The sequence below is a fragment of the Equus caballus genome, chromosome 6 (assembly GCF_041296265.1).
Source record: "Equus caballus isolate H_3958 breed thoroughbred chromosome 6, TB-T2T, whole genome shotgun sequence".
Lineage (NCBI taxonomy): Eukaryota > Metazoa > Chordata > Mammalia > Perissodactyla > Equidae > Equus > Equus caballus.
The window spans coordinates 89,592,367-89,607,240 of NC_091689.1; positions in this window are offsets into that span (position 1 = coordinate 89,592,367).

Consider the following 14,874-nt stretch of genomic DNA (forward strand, 5'->3'; position numbering starts at 1 on the left):
GAAGAACCCAGCTGGGTTGGTCAAACCCTTGCAGCCTTGTGAGGCCCTAAAGAGAGGACTCAGTCAAACCTGATGATAAATGAAGGTGAAGTTACTAAGTTTATGGTAATTGGCTACATATCAATAGAAAAAGAAACAATACAGGGTCCTATGGAAGTATATAGCAAGCTCATCCAATTTAGTCTAGAAAGATCCTTAAGGCTTCCTAGAGGCAATGATATGAAGCTGACACCTGAAATGATGAGTAAGAGTTAGCAGAGAAAAAGCAGTGGGAAGAAGAACTCAGGTGGAGAGATATGCAGGGGGGTAAACAGAAAAATAAATGCACTTGGAATGGAAATAAGATCAGATGACTGCCAGGCTGAGGACAGCAAGCATAATTGGCACAGTCTAACTGACCAGGCCAGGATGATTACTTTAAGCCCAATTAGGGCATTTACATAATGCCATTTGTATATGTCTGTGATGTATGGAACATCACACACATATATCTTTGGGAAGCTATTGAAGGATTTAAATAGCAAGTGAGTAATGTGGTTAGAATTTCCTCACCTCTTTGCCTGCTAAGGATTTCCTATTCATATTTCAAACGCATCCCCTTTTGTGAAGCTTTCTGTTATCCCCAACGTTAACTTAATGACTTCTTCCTGTTCTTCATACTTCTTCTAAAGTCTCATATTCACTGAGCATAGATTGTTTCAGGCACACTGCTAAACGCTTCACGCAGCTGAACTCAAGTACTCCGCGGGGGATCAGAATTGGCCACCCTCAAATGTGTCTCTTTGCCTTGATTATTTTTAAGAACAAAGACTCTGAAAGGAACTTTGACCTTTTCCCTAACTGCCTAAAAGAATTTAAGATAGAAGGCGTGTTCCAGGAAGAAGCTAATACCATAAGATAACTATAGAATAATGTAAAATAGGTGTGATAGACAGACACCAACAAGCCCATTTTTATCAAAGTCCTGTCTCTCGGGTTACACTGTCTTTAGGCAGCCCAGCAAACACTTGTTTAGCAAACATTTGCATTTCCTTCTCCATGTAAATTGCACCCCCTCCATTTGAAGCCCAAACCACTACCCCCAACATCCTCCTTTGTCTTGAGCTGAAGATGATGTTTAAGGTGACAGCTTTGGCCTTTCTGGCAAGTTGCTCAGTTTTCCAGGGTTTCTCCCATGTATACATGTTATTAAACTTTGTTTGATTTTCTCCTGTTATTCTGTCTCATGTCAATTTAATTCTTAGACCAGCCAGAAGAACCTAGAGGGTAGAGGAATTGTCTTCCTCCCCTACAATTCGTTACTCCAACCCATGAAATAGGCACATGTATTTCCGCCCATTTTACTTATAAGATGGGCTGTGTGCAAGGGACATTAAGAGTCATACAAATCTTCATGACCACCGATGGACATTCTGTAGGTCATGGCCAATTCATTTACGTATGATTATGAAAGATCAATCAAGAAGTATTTATTGAGTGTTATTTCAAGGCTTATCCAGGGCTTATGTTACGAAGGTTTTGATGAGACAATCTGAAAGGAATCATCAGTTGGTATATTTTCCTGCTAAGTCTGTAAATTTGATTTTAAAAAAGATAAAGGTTGATCTTTTAAATTTTAATCATGGTATTGAACACGTGTGAATTTTAGCTCAACACACTCCCCTCATGAACCTCACCTCTCCATCTCTCTTCTGGAATGGAAGACATGTTGACTTATTGTTCTAGTGTTTTGTTTACTTCCAAACTTCCCTGAAGCTCTTTTGTTTGCTTTTCCTACAGTGAGAATATTGGAGAGTTCTGCTAGGTATTGTACACAGTTCTAATCAAGGCTTCATTGTATACAATATATAACTCAGAAAAAGCCACACCTGATTATCCCAAAGCAAGTTGAGGGTTGTTTTTCATTTCTCTCACATGTGGCATTTTTATTAGGTCCCAGATTGCTGACTTTGCCACAGACATTTCCTGTGTTAATTAAACTGATGATGGTTCCACTGCTTACATTCTTCCCTTTTAAAGAGTTGAATAAAGGGAGAATGCCTTAGAGGATGTTTGAAACTTTTGTGTTTTAACTGCAATATGAATATGTAATCTCATTTCTCCTTCTTGTAACCATCAAAATTCCAGAGAGATAAATATTTGGAGCTTCGTTTATAAACTCTTGATTGACAATTGAAAAATTGCTCTTTGTCAAAATAAAAGAGCATCTCTTTAGATGTCAATAAAATTAAGCACAGCGTACAAACATTTTTCTGAATATTTCAAGAGGACTTCATAAAAGAAAATGATTTTAAAATATGTTAGTGTGATGTTATGTCATAATGTTGTCAGACAAAATTTTGCATTTATTTGTAACTTGAGTGGAGTTTTAGGCCCTGCAATAATTTTTTATATGTTAAAGTAAGCACTGACAGTGAAAAAATCTTAAAAATCTTTTAAAAATCTTTGACATCAGTTAAAAAAATCATTCCGTTTAGATAATATGACATTTAAGCTTAGGGAGAATGAGTTAACTGTCTTGTACTAGTTATTATAACCATGTCAGACATACTTACTCCCTTAACAGAGGTAGTAACTAGTGGCCCCTTCATTGATTTGGGGGTGTTTCTTTTCCTTTGGCTACAATTCCCTTTTGGTATTAGGGTTAGAATAACACTTAAGTATCCTGACTCCTTGTTTGCAAATATGGAGCTGGAACCGTTTCATGTCTCTAGCATCAATACTGTTTGAGACAAACAACATCGGTTCTCCAAGTGTCAAGTGTGGGGCTGAGTGCCTGCTGGCCTTAAGCGTAATTTCCAAGTCAATCCTAGGTTGGCGTTTGTGTTAGATAAGCCCTCAAAATTTGCCCCGTAAGGCATTTGATAAAAATGTCCATAATGTGAAACCGCCTCCTAAGCATTGCGTGACTCTACAAATTAATAGTTGCATGATGTTTTTGAGATGCAAACACCATGTAAGAATTGGTTGTTATCCGCTGCTTTTTCCTCTCGCTCATTTTTGCTCTGCTGAAATCTGTTTGAATAACTGAACGCGTCTCTTCACCTTCCTGCAATTGCTTTCAGGTTTCTCCCTTTCTTTCATGTGCCAAGTTAAACCATACCTCATTATTACAGGAAATAAATACATTTTTAAAAGAAAAAGAAGCAAGGTAGGAAGGCTGTTTTGGGTTCCAGAGGCTACAGAGGAAAAGCTTTTCTTGTTCACTGAGTATTGTCTTTACCAGTCATCTTTTAAATCATCTCAGTCAGTGGGAATTCTGTTTGACTTGGTAGTGAATACGTAAGTAAGTGATGTATGATTATATGCAGGTATGGTTATATGAAGTAACAGAACTTCAGAAAAACAACTCAGAATGAAGAAATATTTTCCATTATAGTCTTTATTTATTTATTTTTTGGTGAAGAAGATTGGCTCTGAGCTAACATCTCTTGCCAATCGTCCTCTTTTTGCTTGAGGAAGATTGTCCCTCAGCTAACATCCATCCCAGTCTCCCTCTATTGTGTATATGGGACACTGTCACAGCATGGCTTGATGAGCAGTGTGTAGGTCTGTGCCCGGGATCCAAAACAGTGAACTCTGGGCCACCAAAGTGGAGCATGCAAACTTAACCACTGTGCCACTGGGCCATCCCCCATCACAGTCTTTATTATTCAGCAAATCTCCCAGGTCCCTATTTTACTTTTAAAACAGTAAATAGGGTTGGAAGTCTTAAATCACAGGAATATACTTCTAGAAATTGGGCATTAAAAGATAGTCTAAAATTCCATTTGTGTACATGACAAGGACTTATACCCTTACTCTGATTTGTGTGAAGTTGATGTCAGTTTTATTGCAATATTTACTGAATATATATTGTGATCAAGAACTCTTTTAGGAGCTGGGAAAACACATTGTATTCATAGCCTGTACATTAAGGAGTTTGGAATCTATATTAATTATCTATTGCAGCATTACCATTTGTACACAGTGGCTTAAAACAACATTTATAATCTCACGGTTTCTGTGGGTCAGGAATCTGGGTGTGACTTAACTGGGTTCTCTGTTTAGAGTCTCACAGGCTGTAATCCAGATGTCGGCCAGGGCTGGGTTCTTATCTGAAGAGCCAACTGAGGAAGGGATCTGCTTCCAAACTCACATGGCTCTGGAAGAATTGAGTTCGCTGAAAACTATCAGGGACTCAGTTTCCTGCTGGCTATTGGCCAGAGGCAGTTATCAGTTTATTGTCATGTGGAACTCTCCAACATGTGCAACTTCTCTATAATGATATATATTACTTATTTAAAACAATAGAAGCTTTAATTATAGCTTTTATTTTCATGTTTATTATTCTCCCTCTCACTTTCTTGGAGACACACAAACACACACACACAAACACGCACATCTCTTTTTCCTTTCATTGTTTCTTATTGACTGCCTTCCCTAAGGCCTCCTTAGCATACAACATTTCACATTTGGGTTTGCAAGTGTTTTCTGTCTAATCAGGTTTGTGTATGTACGTCTCCTGTCACATGAGCCTGTGCCTTTGACTCCTCCTGGCCTTTCTTAAGGACACCCACAATGAAAAGGAATAATCAAAGGCAAGTAATGGCAAAATAGAAGAACTGAAGGAAATCTCCTAGTTTAACTAGTCCTCTTAGAGTATTGTCTTTAGGTCATAAAAGGCTAAAACTTAGTACCTGTGTACATCATGTTGTATTTTCATTACTATTGCATTCTCTAAGTGTTTACTGTATATTCTCAGTAAATGTTGGTTCTCATGCTTACGTGGGACTTGTCGGCTGATTATGAGGCCCTGTGCCCGATTTTGTCAATTAGTGAAGAGCTCTATTTACTAATTAGAGTCCTGGAGTTCCTGAGCACATCATCACTGCAGAGAACAGAACCAAGTGCCTTATAAAAAACAAGATCCTCAATGTGCCACAAAGAATTGCCCTCAGGTTAGCTGGCATTGGTTCATGTCAGCTACAAGGTACTTTTCTTTCTTTCCAATTTACATTATCCCACAAAGACAAAAAAATTTTTTTTCTTACTGAATAAACTTTTGACTTTACTATGATTCAAGCAAAATCATTGTTAAGAAATGATTGATGAATAGAGTTGTGCCTACTAACTGTGCACAAATGAGATGTCAACCCATTTCACTTTATTAACCATCACTATGGTATCTGCTGAATCTTAACATGGCCCCTTTCATCCAATCGTGGTAATTTTTCCACAATGGGCTACCTTATTTTTCCACCACACCAACGTCCAGGTATAACACAGATACGTTGGAAAAATCTATATGATACCAAAACTGCCAAATGAAAAATTTTGATTAGTAATTCAAATATTTAGTTAACATGATACCAAACACCTGGATACTTGGAAACTTCTAGATGACTGGCAGAAGTATTCATGTTTTACTCATTTGTCTTGCAGTTTTGATAATACACTGATTAACTTTTCTCCCAGCCTATAAATTTGACTCTTCTATCCCAAAGGAGAACTGAAAGATTGGATTAGAAAAATGAAATAAATTTCTTCCTTTCTTCAACCCATCATGAGTTTGACCGATGTGAGAGATACTGAAATTTAACAATGTGTGGTTTCCAGCACAGTGGATGGACGGAGCTTTGGCAAAATATTTGGCTAGCTTTTACCTGGTCCCCGGAACACATAGTTCCTCTACACTTTCCAGATCATTATGAGCTCTCTGTAATTTATTCAGCCCAGCTCTCCTGCACGGAAGGACATTCCTGTCAGAGGCGCACCTGAAGGGAGTCTCTGAGCATGATGGACATGAGTGAAACCAACACTTTCGCAGGTTTATATGTATTCTACACAGCCTGGTTTCAAGGGCAACAAGAAAAACATGAATTGCCTAAAAGCATCTCTGACTTACTATATTTGAGAGCCAGAGCTTTATCCACTCAGTCTTATTTCAGCACTGAAATGTCTTTATTTGTGCAGTTTCAAGAACATAATTCATCATCACTTTTCTTATGTTGCAGAGAAAGGAAAGAAAAAGGCCAATAGAAGATCACAATACAAACCTAAACTGCTAAATATAATGATAAAGCCTCTGGTTATTGTTAAGAAGAGCCAGAATAGAAAAAATGGTGAGAAGTACTATTTTGTGTTTGGATTTCTCATAGGATTTTTTCTTTTTTTTTCGAGGAATATTAGCTCTGAGCTAACATCTACCACCAATCCTCCTCTTTTTTTGCTGAGGACGACTGGCCTGGAGTGAACATCTGTGCCCATCTTCCTCTACTTTATATGTGGGACACCTACCACAGCATGGCTTGACAAGCGGTGCCATGTCTGCACCCAGGATCCAAAGTGGCGAACCCCGGGCTGCCAAAGCAGAACGTGCGCACTTAACCATTGCGCCACCAGGCCGGCCCCCATAGATACTTTTGAATATTGAGGGTCAGAGATCTGAATCTAAATCTTGTTTCAGATTTCCACAATTTCCTTTAAAGGAGTAGAGCTAATCTCCTGAGAAACAACATAGGGTGGCAATTTCCACAAAATCTGTAATAATCTGATTTCCTCTTAGAGCATTCCAAATATGTATAGGATGATATCTGGAAGGTACTATAGACCATGAACTCTATGCACAATAAATTAAAAGAAGCACAAAGTCTGCATTTTGTTTTAGTTTGTCTTTATGGTAAATGGTGTGAAATGATTTATATAAGAAATTATTGAAAATATCAAGGAAATGTTAGTTTATCTGTTTTACTGCTGTACTAAGTTTTCTAATATAAAATAATAAATGAATGCTTATATTATTTTTTAAAGGACCTTAATAAAAATACATTTTAAAAGAGTTAATTACTTATAACATTTTGCTATGTTTGACTTGTATGCATCAGCCAGCTTCTGTTTTCTGTTTTCTGACCTCTTACTCATATTTCTTGTCTGTTTTCATGGACCACGATAGGCGGATTTTTCCCGTTTCTTGCTAAGTCTGTCACGTGGTCTATTCCATTCATACTCTTTTACTGAAATCTGCTGCAGGGACTGCCTCAAGAGAATGGATTGCTACCTTCTCCTATCTCAACCTTAAATGTTAGTTTTGCCTCAAATTTGCCCCAAATTTTATACAATCAGAATATTTTTTATATGTCATAGAATATCTTACAACTGGAAAGTGCTTTTGTATTTTCTGCCCAACTTAATATTGTGCCAATAAATTCTCTAACTTTACTTTTTAAAATTATACAGAATAGTAATTCCCTTCAATAATACTAAAATTATGTTGTTCAAGTTTTAAAGTCTGACATTTCTGAGATTATTTTAGAATTGCTGTTCAATACCCTGTTCCTTTTATCTGTATAGTTCAGGATTTGATTTTTAATGTACAAATATATCATCTCTTAAAATAACTAAAGCAAATTACTAAATGATATGAATAATTAGTTTCCAGAATAAGAAATACAAATTGACAGTAAATATAAAATATTCAACCTTTTTTTTTTAATAAGAGTGACCTGAGCTAATTTCTGTCGCCATCCTCCTCTTTGTTTGCTTGAGGAAGATTAGCCCTGAGCTAACGTCTGTTCCAGTCTTCCTCTACTTTGTATGTGGGATGCCTCCACAGTGTGGCTGTTGAGTGGAACAGGTCTGCCCCCGGGGATCTGAACCCATGAAACTGGGCCACTGAAGGGGAGCACACGGAACTTTAACTACTCAGCCACAGGGCTGGCCCCCTCAACCTTCTTTAATATTAAAGAAATGCAAACCAAAATGAGGCACGATTGTTTTCACCTGTCAAATTAGCAAAAGTTAAAAAAATTATTAAATGTTTGCTAGAGTATTGAGAAACATCAGTTCTCAAGTAATTTTAGTGGGAATGTGAATTAATACAACCCTTTTGAAATTAGCAACTATTTAATAAAGTTTTAGAGGTCTATACCCTTTGATCCAGCAAATTCACTTTTAGGAGTTTATCTTATTTTCAACGATATTGCAAAGCTATAGTAACCAAAACAATCTGGTACTGACATAAAAACAGACATGTAGACTAGTGGAACAGAATAGACAGCTCAGACATAATCCCACACATACGTGGTCAACTAATCTTTAACAGCAATGTCAAGGATACACAATGGGTAAAGGATAATCTCTTCAATAACTGGTGTTGGTAAAACTGAATATCCATATATAAAATAATGTAATTTAACCCTTATCCTACACCACACACAAAAATTCACTTAAAATGGATTAAAGATTTAAATGTAAGACTTGTGACTGTAAAACTCCTAGAAGAAAACATAGGGAAAAGCTCCTTGACATTGCTCTTGGCAATGATATTTTGGATATGACACCAAAAGCCCAAGCAACCAAAGCAAAAATTAACAAGTGGGATGACGTCAAACTAACAAGTTTGTCTGTAGCAAAGGAAACAACCAACAAAATAGAAAGGTCACCTAAGGAAGGGGAGAAAATATTCACAAACCATATAACTGATAAGGAGTTAATATCCAAAATATGTAAAAACTCATACAACTCAAAAGCAAAAAACAAATAATCCAATTAAAAAATGGACAAAGAATAGACATTTTTCCAAAGAAGACATACAAATGGCCAACAAGCATATGAAAAGATACTCAACATCGCTAATAATCATGGAAATGCAAATCGAAATCACAATGAGATATCACCTCACACCTTTTACGATGGTTATTGTCCAAACGACAAGAGATAGCAAGTGTTGGCAAAGGAGCGGAGGAAAGGGAACCCTTGTGCACTGTTGGTGGGAATGAAGTTGGTGCGGCCATTATGGAAAACAGTGTAAACCTTCCTCAAAAAATTAAAAATAGATCTGCCGTATGTCCAGCCATCCCACTTCTGGGTTTATATCCACAGGAAATTAAATCAGTATCTCAAAGAGATATCTGCACTCCCATATTCATTGCAGCCTTATTCACAATAGCTAAGATATGGAGACAACCTAAGTGTCCACCAATGAAAATGTGGTGTATATACATACTCTGCCATCTATGAAAACATGGATGAAACTTGAGGACATTATGCTAAGTGAAATAAGCCAGACACAGAAATACAAATACTTTGTGATCTCACTTATATGTGGAATCTGAAAAAATCGAACTAATAGAACCAGAGAATGGAATGGTGGTTACCAGCAGCTAAGGGGATGGGGAAAATGGGGAGATGTTGATCAAAAGGTACAAACTTTCAGTTATAAGATGAATTAAATTCAGAAGATCTAATGTACAGCATGGAGATATAGTTGATAACACTGTATTCTATACTTGAAATTTGCTAAGAGCGTAGATCTTGTGTTCTTAAAAAAAAAGGTAATTATGTGAAGTGATGGGCATGTTAATTAACTTGAGTGTGGTAATCATTTCACAATGTATACATATATCAATCATCAAATTGTGCACCTTAAATATGTATACTTTTTATTTGTCAATTATACCTCAATAAAGCAGGAATAAAAAAGAAATTTAGAGTTTTAGTCACACAAATACCCCCAAGTTATGTACATACAAATATTAAGTACAGTAATCGAACCCAATAAAAGCTATATGAACTTCTATCAATAGAGCAATGGCTAAGATATCCATTGGACTACCATGCACCTGTGCAGTGTGTGGCATTTGAAGACATTGTGTAGATGTGTATATGCTCATGGAAACAGTTGCCCACTCCTTTGAGAGATTAAATCGTGCAAGTTCTCAAAAATTATGCATGTATTTTGTGGGACTATATGCAAAAACTTCCTAAATTTTTCTACTTTCTTTTTTAATATTCCCCACTCTTCTTGTGATACTGCCATTTCTTCTCAGATTAGGAGGACATTTACTTTTCATTAGAGAACTTTCTGTTTCTTTTGAATTTGTTTTCATAAGATAATTAGAAAGTACAAAAGGAGTAGACTAGAATAAATATTTTAAACATTTTCTTTTTACAATTAATTACAATTCAGTATATGGTGTCTTTTGAATACCAGCATAAAGATGTTCTGTACACAGTTGAGAATGATAACAGTGAGATCTTGCTGGAGAAATAAGTTTTAGAGTCATTAACAGTGAGTCTGGATGAAGCCACCTAGGTCCATGCGTACACTAAGAAAAGCAAATCGATTGAAGGCTTCAACATGTAAGGAGTAGATGCAGCAGGGGAGACCGGAAAGAGCACTTGATCTTCCATAGCATTTAACAGAACTTGTTGAATAAATGAATGAAGAAGTTAAAAGGTTTACAGAGAGAACCAGGGAAGTTGAATCTGATATCAAGAAAGAAATTTTCTAGAGGGAATGTCAAGTAGTTTAAGGATTAGAGAGAGATCAACTAAGGTAAAAACCAAAACGTCTCTGGCGGTTTGGGCAAGATGGAAGTCATTGGTGTCCTTAGCAAAATCATGTCATAAGAGGTAGAAACCAGATTGCACCAGGGTGAGGTCTAAATAAAAAATGAAAAGTTCAGGACTATGAGTCAAACACCTTTGTAAATAAATTGCCTATGAAGGGAAGAATAAGGATAAAGCAGTACCTATAAGGAGCTTTGGGCATGGGTGTTTTCCTTAAGACTCACATGGTTAGCCCTGAGTCAGCTGAACAGGAGTGTGTTTTGAGATGACAGCTGAAAAGGAAACAAAACCTGATAAAAACTTACAATGAGACCAAAAAAGAGAAAAGATGGAGAAAAACAGGATTCCCAACATTTAAATATTAATGAGGAAGCATTCAAATAATGGGATGGTATTTTTTCCCCCTTAAAAGTTATCTGCCTACTTGTGACCTTCAAGTGTAAAGTTTGTTAATGCTACTTATGCTTAAATAATTCATGAAAATAATTTAAAAAAATAAGGAACGGAAAATTCATGATCATGTGACCAATAAGACATACTTTCATGCAGGAAACATCATCAAGGCATCACAGTGTAATCTTTCAGAAAGATACCTAAATTACAGGGAAAAGTTTTGGTGAGTTTATAATTTTCTTGGAAGTTTAAAAGGCAAACCAAAGTTACCAAGCAACAAATCCTGTCTCAATGAAGCTTTCACAAACAAGAGAGTAGATAACCTTTGTGTTTCCTTATTCCAGATAAACTATACATTCCGGAGCTTCAAAGAAAACACACAATTGTTTTATATTTCTCGCCCTTTGCTCGAAGCAGTGGACTTGGAGCAGACCAGTTAGCAGAAGTGTGCTCTGGAGGCATCCAGGCTTTTTGATTTTATGGCAGAAGGTCCATTCTCAGGGGATGTGATTTTGCGTTAAAAAAAATGGGCTGGTTTGAAATCAGTTCTACTGCTTGGGAGGCGAAGGGAGCCCCAGCGTGCTAAGAACATAGTTTGCAAATGCTTTCTTTCACTAAAGCCCACATACAGAGATGGGGGAAGACAGTGAACTCTTAGCTGAACTCCTCTTTCCCTCACTATTTGAAAGAGAGAGAATTTTTTAAAAAATGCTAATGAGAGTAATACTTCTACTGGTAACAGCATGAGGTCGTGTTGGGTCAGATGATTTATGGAATTGTTAGTAACCCTACGTGATGAGGACTGGCCCTACCTTTTTCTCTTTCTGCCTTTTTGTGCTGTGCTTGCTCCATTTATTCCTTCTTAAAGACGCCACACATGATAAGTGTACTAACGTACCTGGTACCAGGAAAATCAGAGAACTTGTATCAATAGAAAACAGAATCTCTCTCTTTTTAATTAATATGATTTATCATATTATTAATATGATTTATTAATATGAAGCTGGATAAACAACTGCTGGAGTTTCCATGTAGTTCTCTCATTACCATTTTAATTTATTGAATCCCTCTATTGTACTCTCCTAGTTAATTTTGATACACTCTTCAACAATTCTAAAACCCACCATTGTTGTTTGTAAGAGCTTTTGTAATATCCAGCTTCTTCATGTCCCTCGTAAAGATGGTCAGATCAGATAGAAAAATGTCGCATTATAAAATGGTGGCAGTAAGCAATTAAATTTTTCTTTATAAATCACAATTAAATGGTAGAAAAGGTGAGGAAGGAGAGCATTGCTAGGAATTTTATTTCTCTCAAAGATGGTCAACAGGAAAAATGTTTCTTTTGAAATAACTTGAACAGTTTCTAGTTTCACTATATGGATAGTGGCATTAGTCCTAACCCTGCTACTAAAAATGTCTCTTTCTCCAAAATAACAAAAAGAAAATTAAATTTGCATCTTAATCTTTACCCTGGCCTAGATCTTACACTTCATTTAATACCTCCGTATAGTGGGATCTACCATGGACAATTGAATAGTACTAATTCCAAATGACATCATGTCCATTTGACTCTGCTTTTACAGACACTGTCATATAACATTTATGCATATATTGTCAAGATCAGCACTTGGTGAGTTTTGACCCACTCTTAAGTCAAGCTCAAGGTCAACTTTAGCTTATATTGATTTTCCTACTTCTTCTTCTGCCAAACCCTTTATTAGCTCTAACACAAATTTTGACACTCAATTATAAGCCAGGGTTTATTTTTTATTGATTGAAAACATAGTCAATTAGGAATTAAACTCTTTAGTAATCATTTAGTATTTTTATTCTCACAATTAGTAACACAGTCTGGAAACTCAGCAAAAAGTCAACAAATGCTTAGGTTAGAGACCTGAAAATACAAGGATAGTTCCCCTGAAATAGATATAAAAAGGAAGATTGTTTATTGTTAAGCTTTTTGTTTTTAAGATTGGCATCTGAGCTAACATCTATTGCCAATCTTTTTTTTTCTTCTTCTTCTTCTCCCCAAAGCCCCCCTGTACATAGTTGTATATTCTAGTTGTAGGTCCTTCTAGTTGTGCTATGTGGGACACTGCCTCAGCATGGCTTGATGAGTGGTGCCATGTCCACTGCCAGGATCCGAACCCTCGGAACCCTTTGCCGCTGAAGTGGAGCATGCGCACTTCATCACTCAGCCATGGGGCTGGCCCTTATAGTTAAGCTTTAAAACCAAATTTTGCATCACCTTGTGAAATCTTTCTTTCAGTTTTCATGGCAACAAACCCCAGTGTTGGAAATGACTCATGAGGTTATACAGTCTAATTCCTCTTGTTTGTAGGATAACTAAGAACGGGTTGGCCAATCTCTGGTGAGAGGGAATTTATTACTTCCTAGGGCAGATATGCCTATTCCGATAGCTCTGACAGCAAGTTTTATATTAAGCTAAAATTCACCTCCTTTGTCTTCTGTTGACAACAATATCATCCACAATAGCCATCCTCTTGAAAACAGCTTTGGTGTTCCTATTTGTCTTTTCTTCTCTAGTTTTTTAATAATTCCCCATATCCCTCCATATATTGGTTAGTATACATTTGACTACAAGAAATGGCAAACTCTGAGGCAAATAAGATGGAACAATAAGGAAAATTATCTCACATAGCTGTAAGAGGTAGGATGGACTCCAGTGTTGGTAGATTTAGCTGTTCAAGGATGGTATCAAAGATTCAAATTTTCTTTTTCTCTCTTTTCTCTCTTTTATCATCCCTGATGGTGTCTTTATCATTATACTGGTAGGAAAATGGCTTCTTTTCACAAATCAAACAAGGAAAGGATGAGAGATTATCTTTTCTTATACATCTCTCTTAAGAGTGAGACATATTTTTCCCACGCCCCTCAGCAGGTTTCATGTCTCCTTAGCATAAATTGGGCCACATACCCATGCCTGAAGCAATTCCTGGCAGGGGTGATGAGATTACCATAATTGTCTTAGAAAGATTATCTGCTATGAAATACAGTCAATCACATTTCTACTACACATGGTTACCATATATTTTTTTCCCCAGCTTTATTGAGATATAATTGACATATAACATCCTGGGGGTTAAGGTGTACAACATGTTGATTTGATACACTTTTATATTGCAAAATGATTGCCACCATAGCGTTAGTAACACCTCCGTCATGCCACATAGTTACCGTTTCTTTTTTTGTGGTGAGAACACTTAAGATCTACTCTATTTGTTCTTTTTTATCCAGAAGATTACAGACTACTGGATTTTAATCCCTTATATGTTGAAGGTCATTAATAAATCAGGATTTTATGTTACCACTAAGCTGTATATAACAGAAAAGTCTTCTGATAGCACCTTGATAAAAATCCAGTAAATAAATGAAAATCTCACTTTTTTATTAAGTAAAGAAAGAGATTAAGTTAAAAAAAAAAAGGAAGGGAAGTTCCTTGTGGGGAAAAGTGTTCATTTGTTTGTTTGTATGTAATCGATACATATCCTTAGAGTGTATCTTTTCTGTTTTTTGTACTTTGCAAAAATTATTTTAGATTTACATTCAACTTAGTACATGAAAACTCCCATACACTCAAAAACAACCATTTTATGTGTTGTCATGAGCTTATCTAAATGTGCAGTTGGTTGTTTTCAAGCAAAGATTATATTTTCATCTCTGGTGGCAAATGTTTGTTTTTTTTAAAGGTGAAAAATAATGAACTGAGGTTTTTAAATTTTTCCTTATTTTCCACCATGCTCATTTTGGGTAGTAGTTTAATGTATAATTGGTAAAGTAAATAGGTATTTATTATACTTTTGTGCACACAATGATTATAATGAAACTTACACAATTGTCAAGATAAAAGAATAAAATCAGACAGAAGCAAAGGAGGTCATAAGATGTTTAAGTTCTTTCCTAAGATAGAATTGCATGCAGAGAGAAATTGTTTCAATAAGATATACTAGCTGCAGCTTCACAATAATTGAAAATTTCTGAGAATACTAGAAGCTCATCAAATACACAAACACATTCACTGACAATCATAAAACCTAAGGAAGAAAAACTATTGAGTTTTTCTTTCATAGCTTAAATACATACTTAGCTGTTATATAAATATTTGGCAGACTGTACCATTTCAACAGA